The sequence below is a fragment of the Pithys albifrons genome, chromosome 6 (assembly GCF_047495875.1).
Source record: "Pithys albifrons albifrons isolate INPA30051 chromosome 6, PitAlb_v1, whole genome shotgun sequence".
In the NCBI taxonomy this organism is placed as follows: domain Eukaryota; kingdom Metazoa; phylum Chordata; class Aves; order Passeriformes; family Thamnophilidae; genus Pithys; species Pithys albifrons.
In genome coordinates this window covers 37,437,702-37,450,037 of record NC_092463.1, presented here as the reverse complement: position 1 = coordinate 37,450,037, position 12,336 = coordinate 37,437,702, and the positions used below count along the sequence as shown (strand labels likewise).

The 12,336-nt window shown below is 44.8% G+C and overlaps 1 protein-coding gene across 10 annotated transcripts in view; it reads left to right on the top strand.

The window, feature by feature from the left end:
• Nucleotides 1–6,823: 6,823 nt before the first annotated feature.
• Nucleotides 6,824–12,336, top strand: part of NUMB (NUMB endocytic adaptor protein) — a 92,232-nt gene continuing 86,719 nt past the window's right edge. For 9 of the 10 annotated variants that reach the window (XM_071558283.1, XM_071558278.1, XM_071558281.1 and 6 more), the window contains exon 1: nucleotides 6,824–6,912. The gene's annotated coding sequence lies outside the window, so the exon portion shown is untranslated. Of the gene's footprint in view, nucleotides 6,913–7,935; nucleotides 7,993–12,336 lie in introns of those variants that run through there. The other variant, XM_071558275.1, reaches the window with a different exon arrangement.

Below are 12,336 nucleotides of genomic sequence, written 5' to 3'. Positions count from 1 at the left end.
AGGCTGTGTCATTTCAAAGGACCCCCAAACCCCAAAAGGCTGTCGTGACACGTAGTGCTTTGGGGTTTTTTTTCCAAATCCACTAACCGCCCAGTAAGCCACACAGAGTTTTGTTCCTTCTCTTTCTTCTAGGCCTGAAGCTTCACAGAAGGACAGGATAGTGGTGCTGTAGGTACCTGGACAGCCTGAGGGCTGCTCTGTGGTTCCAGAGGCTGCAGCTTCAGCATAGGAAGCTTTGCTGGAGGGTAGACAGACCAGTGCAAGACTCTGATTGTGGCAAATGTGAAAAACTGTAGGGGTTTGTATTGTCAGGCTGTGTTGATGCTTTGTTATCAAGAACAAGCTTCAGTACAAGAAAGTCACTGTTCAGTACTTTTGTGAGAAGAGTCTGTGATGGACTGCAGTAATTCATGAGAATGAATTTTGCATGAGAATTTCATCTCCAGAGGCTGCTGTGAGTCTAAAGCACTTAACTGGAGCAATTACCCAAGTGTGCCCAGGAACCCTCTGTTTCACAGGGCGTTATTAACCTCTTACAGATATGAATACCAACTGCACACAATATGTTAAACAGCTAACACTCACAAGGCATGAGCAGATGTGCTATGTGGGATACAAAGCTGTAAAGAGAACTTTCCCCTCTTGTGAGGGATCTAATGTAGACCTACATTTCAATTTCACCACAATTCAGGAGCAGAAATCTTTGGCCTAATGAGGACAAGTTCAGCTGCTAAATCACAATTCTAGAACAGATGCAGATATCTTAAAGGTTTAAGGTTGCTTGAATTTCCTTAAAAACACAAATCAGCCTCAGATTCCACCCTTGTGCTATAAGCAACAAAGACCCTTTTTCTATATACTCAATAACAAATATTTTAATTTTGGAGGTATTTTGCTGACAGAGTTCATCGGGAACAGCCTTTGCAGCCAACGCTGCGGGAAGAGCAACACCAGAAGACTGTCCTGTTTGTACTGCGATGCTTTTAATTAAAGGAGAAGGATTTTAGGCGTGCGTAGGCAACGCTTCGTCCTCCCATTGCACGTCCTGGACCGTTTTCGGCTTTGCCAGCAGGTGGCAGAGGCCGACCAGATCAGCGCTCTGCGCCCGTGCGGTGGGAAACACGCGTGGAAGGGGGTACCGTGTCTTCCTGGCAAGGGCGCTGGCGTGGATGAGGTTTGGAACGAGAGGGGAGTGCAAGCAGCCTGTGCGTGCATGTGTAGACTGGAAGAGAAGGGAAGGGCGAACTCTCTATTTCAATCCATTCTTTGTTTTCCCAAGGTTAAGCCGTGCTTACCAGAATAATCTTATTAGCTGAAACCGTTTCAACAGAACTGGGCCCTTAACAAAATGGAGATGCAAGCACTTTAAAATACGGTAGAAGTTAGGCTGTTGCATGCTTTAATTATATGTAAGCATAGAATCATAGAATCATAGAATCATAGAATCGATTGGGTTGGAAAAGACCTCCAAGATCATCGAGTCCAACCCTTGGTCCAACTCTAGTCCATTTACTAGATCATGGCACCCAGCGCCACGTCCAATCTGTGTTTAAAAATCTCTAGGGATGGTGAATCCACCACCTCTCTGGGCAACCCATTCCAATGCCTGATTACTCTCTCTGTAAAGAATTTTTTTCTGATATCCAACTTAAATTTCCCCTGGCAGAGCTTAAGCCCATGCCCCCTTGTCCTATTGCTGAGTGCCTGGGAGAAGAGACCAGCCCCCACCTGGCTATAACTTCCCTTCAGGTAGTTATAGACTTTAGCATGGCTAAAGAGGCTTGTGAGGGGGAAGACTTTTGAAAAACCTGGGCATCTGGATTGTTATTTGTTTTACTGGAGTGCAGCTGATCGTTCTCAGAAGAAGCTGGGCACTATACACAGAGCCTTACCTGAGTTACACCAGAATATCTATAATGACAGCGGCAAAGCTGTTCTGGATGTTTACCAGTACACGGGGTTCACAGTCTCATTTGATGGCTCTGATCTTCATATGGATGTCACCTTCTACTGCTGAAAGACAGTTGATTGACACTGGGTTCTTTTTTGATGTATAATGAAGTCTCTGAGCGAAGGACATGATGGAAAATACTAGCAGTGAAATCTCTATAACAATAAAACATTTGACAATTTAGACTTTCTAAGAATAAATGCTTCCAAGAATAAAGCATGTTGCTATTTTTCTGTGCAACGCCAAGAAATGGTTTTGACCTAGGGCAAAAAGAGAGAGCTTCAGTATCACTTACAGAGCACTCAGATGGTTGTCTAGGAATAGCCACAAAGTCTACAGGCTGTTTGCATTAATTGTCCAATATTTCAAGGGAGTTTGCTAAAGAAAGAAGTGGCATGTACATCTCTTTAAATAAACAAAAGGAAAATAGCACAGTTCTCTGAATGATTAGGTGGTCCCCAGCTGCTGTTCACATGGACAGAGTAGCAACTGGAGGCACAATTAAATTTCTTAATTAGAATTTAGCACAAAGTTACTCAGATTTTATGAGCATATAAGCTGCGTTGCCAAGAGCGACACGTGTTTTATTTAAAAGGACATATAAATGTGGTGAGTACAACTATTGAAGAGCCACAAGTGACTTCAAAAGAAGTGAGTAAATGGCACCTCAAAGAGATGTAGGGTTCATTTGATATTTAAACCTTATGCCATTCAAATAATGGAAGTCTCAAGTTTAAAGAGCAGTTCAGATAAGGCCTGGTCCTGCAGAGCTATGAGCAGTCTTCACTAGTGAGTAGAAAGGGCAAAATTCTTTGTAATTTTCCTGATATTGAATACTCAGTTGTTCACCACCATGCAAACTTTCTCTGTGTTCCTGGCAAGCCATTAATGTAAACTAGTATCTTTTAGAAAGTTAAACCCAGTTTAATCCTTTTTCTCATTGTTACTTTGCTGGCAACCTTCCTTTTGCACCATCAGTTTGTTCTCATGCCAAAAATGATACCTAGTAAGGAAAAAGAACATTTCAAGCCTTTGCTAACAGCCTGGTGACATCCACTGTGTCATCACTGGAAGGACACTGGGCTAGATTGTGAAGCCTGATCCTGGTTGTGAAAGCCATAAAGTTCATTGCCAGATAACAAGACTGAAAGCTAATTCAGGAACTGTTTCTCAAGAGCTATCCTCTGGCCTCCCTCATCCTAGTGAATGCACTCACTCACTGAAGCATCTCTTGGCAGAGACTTTGGCCTCTCTCCAGCTGTTTCTCTCTTCTCAAGGGTTTTCTTATTCAGTCACTGGTAGTGGTCTTTAATCCTGGTTATCTTGTACACAGAGCCCCACTGAGAAAAGAAGCCTTCCCACCATGGAACAGCCAAATTAAAACACATTTATAAAAATTAGAAGGTCCAGTCCTCCCTATGAAATTATCTTTTTGGAGGGATTTGGAAGCACAGGTATTTTCTTTTGTACCATATGACACTAAAATAGATACATTGCAAGTTAAAGCTGAATTTACATAATGTATTTAAGTAGGACTCTTGACTGAGTTTACTTACCCCCTTCACAGGACATGTGTACTTTGAAATAATTTTATGAGGGTTTTTGTGCTCCTAATAGATGCCATCTAGCATTTGGTAGCCTTGGGCAGATACCATCTGCAGTGACTAATTCAAAGCTGTAGACTCCAACGCTCCAGCAGAAGGAGAGAAGTAATGGCCATGAGGGGGGAATCCCCATGCTAAAATGAAAGCAAAGAGAACTGGAACGAAATATTTGCCCTTTTGGATTAATCCCATCTAGACAACCAAGACAGAAGATATAGTCAAACTACTCTGTGCATAAATCACATGTCTTGTGCTAGAGAATATTCTTTTGGTATGCACAGACTGTGACTCTTGACAAGCTTTTTTGTCTGATGCTTCTCCATGGAAGACAGATTTTAAAGGATTCTTGCTATTCATATAATTTCCACATTAATGATGGCAACTGCATAGCTTTGCTAATTAAATATATTTATGACCAGTATTTCAAGACTAATATATAGCTGTGCTAACATAAGGCAGCACTATTCAACATTTGCTTCTTCTGTAAGTTTCTCCTTTTCAGAAGTCTTCCAAAAAGCCTTTACCTTTCATTACCTATACTGAAGTTTTTCTGAAGTACTTTGAAATTGCTTGCTCACCTCTGACGCAACACTACCAAGATGAAAATATTATGCAAACAGGATATCTTGATTTAGCAACCATATTGTTCAGATCTGCTCAGGGCATGACAAGAGAAAGTCCATGTAGTACTTGCTTATTTGCTTCCCATAGGAAATTTATTTCGCTATGGCACCTTAGAGAAGTATTTTTGAAAATTTTCAGTGCTCATCCACACACAATCTCCCAATGCTTTACCAATAGAGCCAAAAAGATGGAATTCCTCTTGGTGAGCACAGTTATAGCAGCATAAAAATGCTTATGTTGTATTATTTATACTGGCATGGCTTGTTTCTAGAAGGGATAATAATATGGTGTGATTAAAAAAGGGAGATTTAATCACTGACATTGTCTCAGATAACCAATGATGTCAAGCCTCCAGGTATCTGCAGGAAGGATAAGGAGTTTGCATTGTCATGGATGTGTGTGTAATATATTCCCAGGTCCTTAGGGGATAGTGTACTATCTTGCTGTTCCTCTGAGACCGGGAAGGATCTTGGCTAGAAGGGCACAGCTGACAGGAGTCAGTGGGCATGACAGGAACAGGCAAGTCCATTAATCCTGTGTATTACCCACAAAGCCCTGTTCTCAATCTTAAAGAAAAGGTGAAGAGGGGTAAATTTGGTTTGATTTCTTGGGAATGCTATGAAGTCTCCCAATTCTTTGTTATCCATAAGGATTAAAGCACTTGAAGCATTGCTTCTAGTATCAGACCTTGGAGAATTAATTTTCCCCCTCTCCCATGGAAACTCTGTGGGAAGACTGACTACACAGAGTGTGACTTGGACCCACAGCACAGCACTCTGAATGTGCAGTTTGCTACGTTGGATGCTCAGCTCATCCAGCTTGGTGACCTTTATGGTCATCTTGTTCTCCTTTCCCATCACAGCCCCCTTTCCCTCTGATCACCAGTGACCATATGGGGAGGTCAAATTGTCAGCTGAGTGGAGAAACACTGGTGGCAACAAATGAATTTAGCAATCCAATAAATATTTGTAAAAGTTATATATAGCTGAACTATACATTAGAATTTTATTTACAGTAGCATGTCCTGGCTGTTTCCTGGCCAGCCCTCAAATAGTTTTCATTTGGAAGTAGAGCTTCTTGATAATATGGGAATTGTTTATTAGAAATTAAGGTTTAGGGCACCATATTTTATAAAAACTTCTGTCTGAAATCCAGAGACTGAATAAGATGCAGAGTTACACTGAAGCTACTGAGAATGCAGTATTTTAAAAGCTATGACAGGTCATGAATTTTTTCATAAAATCAGAAGAAAACTTAGGACTGGCAAACATGTCTTATCCATCTAGTCATTTTGGAACATTTGACTTAAACATAGCTGTGTTGTACTCAGCAGCAGTCTGAAAGTAATTGAGAAGCAACTGTGAGAGGGAAAGCATCTCTTTGCCTTGGTTTGCTTTCCAAGCACAGAGATACGCAGAAAGATGTAAGAAAAAACCCTGTATCTTCTCAGCTTAATTTATGAACAAGGGATGATTTGGGCGTCAGAGCATCAGTCTAATACTCAAGAGTCAGTGTCATGCTAATACTTCTGCTTGAGCACCTCCTATGTGAAATTCCCAATGATTTCAGTTGCCTTATTTTCTGCATGTTTGCCAGTCAATATTAAGGCCCCGTATTCTTTGTTGCTCTGTTTCTTTGCTTGATTCAGAAACAAAGAGGAATAAGGGGGATGGTGCCTGCAGGGAGAAGATAATAATGCTTATTATAAATCTTTGCATTTCAATTTCCCGGTTTTTTTTTAATCAGCTGAATGCTTCGGGAACTGTTCTGGCTTGCATTTTGGATGAAGCAGCAGCTTGAAAGTCTGGTGAGAGGAGACAGCTGTTGGAAAAACGCATTGTGGATAATGCGTTCAGGCCAAGCCCCGTATGCGCAGTCACAAGGGTGCTGCTCCCGGAGGATTCCCCGGGTAACTTCCCTCTGAAGCGCAGCCTCCCTGCTGAATCCAGCACCTGGTACTGCCGCCACTTCGAAAATGGAGGCATGCTCGTTTCTTGGGCCGAAGGCAGAAGAACCCGAGCACATTCTGGTTCTCAAAGTCGCACCGTTGAGGTTAATGCGGAAAGGAGCCTGCTCGCGTTTTCCCCGCCAGCCTGGCCTCTGGCTGAAGTGGGACATTACGTGCCCGGCCTCTGGAGCGCTGGCGTGAGCAGCACGTCTCACTGCAGCCCCCGGGGAAGGCGTCAGTGGTTTACTGGGGGGAAACCAAGGTGGCGCTGGGCCTGCGGGAGCCACCCTGCTCCTGGTGCCCCCGCTGCCGCCGCTGCGAGCGGACGAAAGCCCCGACAGATGCGGACGGCGGGCAGTGGCAGCCGCACCACCCTCGGGCCGGCCCCGGGCGGGTCCCTGCACTGACCCCGCGCGGCGCCTCCGCCTTCCCGCCCAGCCCCACCGGGAGGGCGGGCCCGGGGCCGCACTGGCACCTCGGGCAGCCAATCACGGCGCGCTGCTCCCACGGCCTGAGCCAATCAGGACCCACAGCGAGTGAGTGGGGGCGCCCAAGCCCCGGTGTGAATAAAACACCCGGGACCCGTGGGCGGGGTTGGGCGTGGCCGCAGCTTTGATGGGCGGCTCCTCTCACCAATCCGAAGGCCGGACTGCGGGGTGCGTGGCCAATGGGCGGGCGGGGTGGGCGTGGCTGGCAGCGGGGGCAGGAGCGGCGGTGGCGGCGGCGCTGCTCGGTGGCGACGGGCGGCGGAGGAGGCGCCGGAGGGAGGCGGCTGCGGGCAGCAGGTGAGCGCGGCCGGGCCGCACTGTGAGGAAGGGCCTTCGCCGCGGCGGGCGTGGGCCGAAGCCGTGGGCGGGCGTGGCGGGGCCGTGTCGGGCCGTACAAGCCCCGCGGGGCTCGGGTGGGTCCGGCGGCGAAGGGGGGGCGCCGGAGTCGGGGGGCGCCGAAGGGGCCGGCGTGGGGGGAATGGTGGTGACCCACGAAAGTGCGTGCGAGGCCGGGGGCGATGCGGGTGCGTCCTCCGGTCCCCGCCCCGGGGGGGGGCGGCGGGGTGGGGCGCGTCCCCGGGGTGCGGCGGGGCGGGGGTCCGGCGCAGGTGGAGCCCGCGGGGGGCGGCCGCGGCACCGAGGGGCCCTGCGGAGACCACCGAGCCGCTGGCCGGGGGCAGCGATCCCCGGGGCGCCGCCGCTTCCTAGGGCTTCCCCGGGGTTGCCCGTGCCTGCGGTCTCTCCTAGGCCTTGAATACCGGCCAGGTTTCCGTCAGAGGGTCCCTCTGGCGCGGCCGCTCCCGGGCGCTTTGTATCGCCTGCCGCCCCTGCGCGGCCGCGGGAGCGAGCGGGGGCTGCGGGAAGTTGGGGCTTCCCCGAAATCCTCCTCCTCGTCTCAGCCGGGGCTGGGGCGCTGTGAAGTTCGGCAGGCATCGGGACGAGGTTCCGAGGCGATGGCGCTGCCGATCCAGCCTGGCAGTGGGAGTTGTAGGCGAAAGGGCCCCCGCGAGCAGCGGGGCTCGTTCGTCTCTTTTTACCCGGTCGGTTCACGGCTTGGCCGGTGTCTCTGTGCGTGTGCGGCGCCCGCCAGGCTGCACAAAGGAAGAGCCGGCCGTGTTCGGCCCGTCCTGCGGGCGCAGGAGGGATGGATGGATGAGCAACAGCGTGCGGGGCGGGGGCTGCAGCGGCCCGGCCAGCATCGCCCACTCGGTGGGGCAGGAAGGCGTTACTGCTCAGCTCCTGTTCGGAATGCACATAACTCCTTTTATTGCACTCGGAGATGAACAGTCTTCAAGAATGAAATGATGCATCCCTCAGAGGAGAGTTAATGTCTTGCAGCAGTTCTGGTCTAGAACTCCTTCGGTCCAGTAGATTTATGTAAGCTACTCATTAATGGTTTATGAAATGTTAAGGGAGCTTTTTCTGTGTGCTGCTCTGTTGTTGTCAATATTTCGTAATTCAGCTGTCCAGAATAGGGGATGCTTACAGCTGTCAACGATGTCTGTTTGTACCTTTTAGGGGGATCTTGTTTTGCTTTGCTTTGTTTTCTTGGTTTGTATTTTCTATCCTTCTGCCTCTCCAGATAGGCTCCTGAATGAGGAGAGTGCGTAAAATGGAAGGCACAGTCATTAGGTTTGGCTACAGTATTACTTTAGGTATGGCTTGTAGCAAAACGTGTAAATATTTAAATGGATTTCTGACTCAGTTCTGTTTGACTTATTGATCTATGGTTACTTCTAAAATGGTCTGTATGATTATGCAGAAGTTAGTAGTTACCATAGAGAAACAATATTGTTTTTTTGTTCATCAGCGTGTTTTCCATTTCTTCATCTCTTGGCAATTCTCTGTGGAAATGCTGTTTTTTTCCTTTAGCAAAAGTGTTATGGAGAAATAAAAATGTGAATGAAGTCCAGAAAAATAAATTTTGAGATCTGTTCATCTTTGCCTGTGATTCTAAGACTCTCAGTAGCCTGAGTTATCTTACAGTGAAGTCTTTGTAATTGAATAAGGTGTTGGTTATAAGCCTTAGTGAAAATTCAGATTTACAGAACTCTAAATGTAAAACATCAAAGAGTCTTTTTTCCTGAATTATACATGTGAAATGCAATTCAGCTCAGCCATTTGAATCCTTATTAGCAGAAAATTTATTTTTCGGCCTGGGAAATACTTTCCTGCATTTATTACTTATCTTAAATATGTAGAAACTGAAGGTGCATGTAAACTAGACAGAGTAAACAAGTTTGTTTATCTTCTCACACCAGTGTTGTGAAACCCTCTGATTTTGTATTAGTAGATGACAGCATTGTGTGTTTAGGAAGAAAACAACCCAAACCAACAAGCCACGCTGGGCTCTTAAAACTCGCAAGACTTCGGACTCTTACGTTTTGTAGTTTGATAGAGCTGCTTGATGTCAGAGCGATCTGTAAGTAGTTTTGCTTCCTACCAGAATGAACGTGGTGGGATAAAAACTTTCTGAAATGATAGTGAAAATCCTTGCAAAAGTACTTGCCTCCCCAGGAATGTAGGGGCTATTGGGATAACATATTGTAGATTTTTTTGTGCGTGTTTGTGAGAGCCTGTTATAGCACCCTACAGGGTCCTTGAATTCTACTTGTAGCTGGTTTTATTCCACTAGTAATGTTGATGGAGCCACCTAACATTGGAAAAAACCCTGAATTGTCCTAATGCTATAGAAATTAAATCTTCTGCACTCTAGAAAAGATGTTTTATAAAATCTATCGGGGAAGAGATTCTCATGGTAGCCTAAGCTGGTGTAATTGATGACCTAGGGGTTCTATCCTACTTATTGCACTCATCTGACACTGCTGACCTTGTTCTTTATTTTTAGGGGAGGGGTCATAGTTTATTTGTATTTTTATTTGTTTTGCCAGCTTATCAAGGAAACTTGATTTAAACTAATGTGAAGTCATGGCCTTAGTCTTGATTTGGAGTTTATTACGATCAGTGAACATTCATATTAAAATTAAAGACTACTTGTTCAGTGTCAATTGAGATCTCAATTTTAGTCAGCGACATTGGAGTGTATTGCCTTTCTTTTTCTGCAGAATACCAAGCATAAATTCAATCAGGCTGAGTTAACATGTCCTCTGCATTCATGTTATTGCATTACCACCAGAGCAGCTTTGATTTTTCTGCCGATGCTTTCACCAAAATGATCTGTTTTCCCCATGTTAATCTTTCTTTGCTGATCCAGCTGAAAATGGTTGTACAGAAAAATGTTAAGCTTCAGTTGGATCAACTGCCTGAACTGACTTCATGGCTATACAAATGTTATTGCTTGCATAGGAGGAGGAGGCTGTAACCATTTTTTCTGAAGCAGCTCTATTTTAGTTTTGCTTAAGCTTGTCAAGAAACTTGGCAGCTTAAACTGGTGGTGTGGGGGTCCTCTCTCTTCTCGACTCTGCATCTTCCCCTGCTGGCAAGGAAGCTTTTGTGGCTCTGAGTTAAGCAAAGTCAGGGAGCTAATCAGGCTCATAATTAATTACCTTTTTGTTTTGTTGAATTTTGGCTGGATCATGTTTCTGAACTGGCTGATCACCCAGGTCAGGGGATGGCAATGGGACTTCCTGTTGAAGTGAATGAAATCAGGGGCTGGAGTCGGGGGCCATAGTAGCTCTCATTTAAACTTCTTTGAGCTTTTCTGAAACTGTACCCTTCCATCAACCTTTAAATGACTTGGGCTAACAAAGACCTGTAGCAAACTGCTTTACACTGGCTTGGCTGGTAAAATCACAAATAAATTGGAGAGTGTTCTTACTGAGCTGGCATGTTGATGTGGATGGTAACAGTACTGAGTGGAGGATGCGGTGATAGGGATGGGCTAAGTGGAGTAACCTCAGACTGACACATGTACCTGGTAGAGGATGTGTGCTCATCTTAAGTGTGGAATCCATCAAATAGCCATTTTGAGCTGATGTTCTTTATGGCGTGTTGTTAAAGCAGATGTTGCATCAGAAAGCAGAAAATTTTCGTAACAAGCAAGATTCAGAGGACTGTTACATTGTGCAGGAGGCAGTGTTTGGGTTTGGGATTTTTTTCCCTCGTGTTTGTTTCTTCTTTTTTTTTACTGGTATTGACCAAGACTTGCAACTGACAGACATCAGTTTAAAAGTATAAATGGCATCATGTCATATGTAGCTGGAGTTAGATATTCATCCAAAATCCTTTGAAGAGTGTTGTTAGGAGATAGCTCTGAAAACTTGAATTGCTTTGTTCAGCACTTGTCTTACAAAGTAATTATTTGTGGAGTCCTGGTGTTCTGTATTTACCAGAGGTGATGGCTTAAAGATGGGTTCTGGATGCTAATAAATAGAATTTATGTTTCTGTAGAGTTGTGACTGAAAGTGTGGCAGGGCAAATGATTTGTGTGTGAGAAATTGATTGAAAGGAATATGTATACCAAAATATGAAGGTGCTCTTGAGGAAAATGTGAAGCCATAAATTTCAGAATCTGGAGATCTGAAACAAGCTCTTGGCTTCTTCTGAGTGCTGAATCTGTAGGATTTTTGAGATTTTGCTGGTAGGTTTTGGTACTGAAGCCAACCCCAAAGTTGTTAGCCTTTTGAGTGGAAGCTGTGGTTTCAAATACATTGTATTAAGACTTGGGTTGGACTGTTTGGAATCTTTTTCTGATTACCTTTCCTTTTCTGGGAAACAACAAACTGGAACTTCCTGGTGAATTGATTTGTAAGCGGTACTTGTTAATCTTTATACCCAGAGAGTTTATTAATCAGAACTGCTTTCTGTGTGTGGTAGATACATAGGTATGTACTTGGTCATTGGTCTGGGCTTCTTCAAAGGCCTCCCATCTCTGAGCTACAAGTATTACTGCGCCTGTTAAGAAGAAAACATGCACTTGGTCAGAAACCACTCTTACTGCATGCTAGCTGTTGTTAATTTGCATGTGACCACTCTTAATCTGTTTATTTTTCTAGCAAAAAACCTCCAAACATTAAGGGTCTCTCTTTCCTTCTACTTTTAATGTTGTTTAAACTTTATAATGCAGTCCAAGCCTGTGCGGAGTTTACTCTCAGCAGTGAACTGATTTTAGACTGTTAAAGAAGCTTATTTCTGTAATCCACCATGACGGGAGATACCTTGTCTTTTCCAAGGCTGTGCAGTTTGCTGATGGACATCACTGAGCATGTAAGTGCCAAACTCTCCTAGGTACTCTGCCTTGCAGTGCTGAGTGGCCCGGTAAATGCTTGGGTCTTTAGTTAGCTGATATCTTTGTGTTGACTTAAGATTTTGAGTGAATATACTTTTCTTTCAAAGGCATTAATTCATCAACTACTGAAGTAAAAATCTGTGGAGACATGCAAAGGAATTTGTTCCCCATATGGAGGAATGATATAAATAGAAACTTGGTTACAATTGATATAGGTCCAACTTTTGTATAGTAACTAATGGTAAAAGTGTTGGATTTATATTATTTTTCCAGTGTGAGGGAAAAGCAAGTGTGTACCTTTCTTCTAAATGTGTTTAACAGTAAACTTCAAATTTTGTTCTTGTATTTTTTTTTTCCTCTGGAACTCAGCAGCACTAGACCAGCTTATGTGAAGCAAACAGCCAAATACCATAGTCTCATGAAGCATAATTGCTGACTTGTTTTTTCTCTCTAATATTTGTTTCTTAATTCAAAGTAACAACCTAAATTCTGTGTATGTGGGAAAAAAAGCAGTGTGTACTTTTTCTTATACT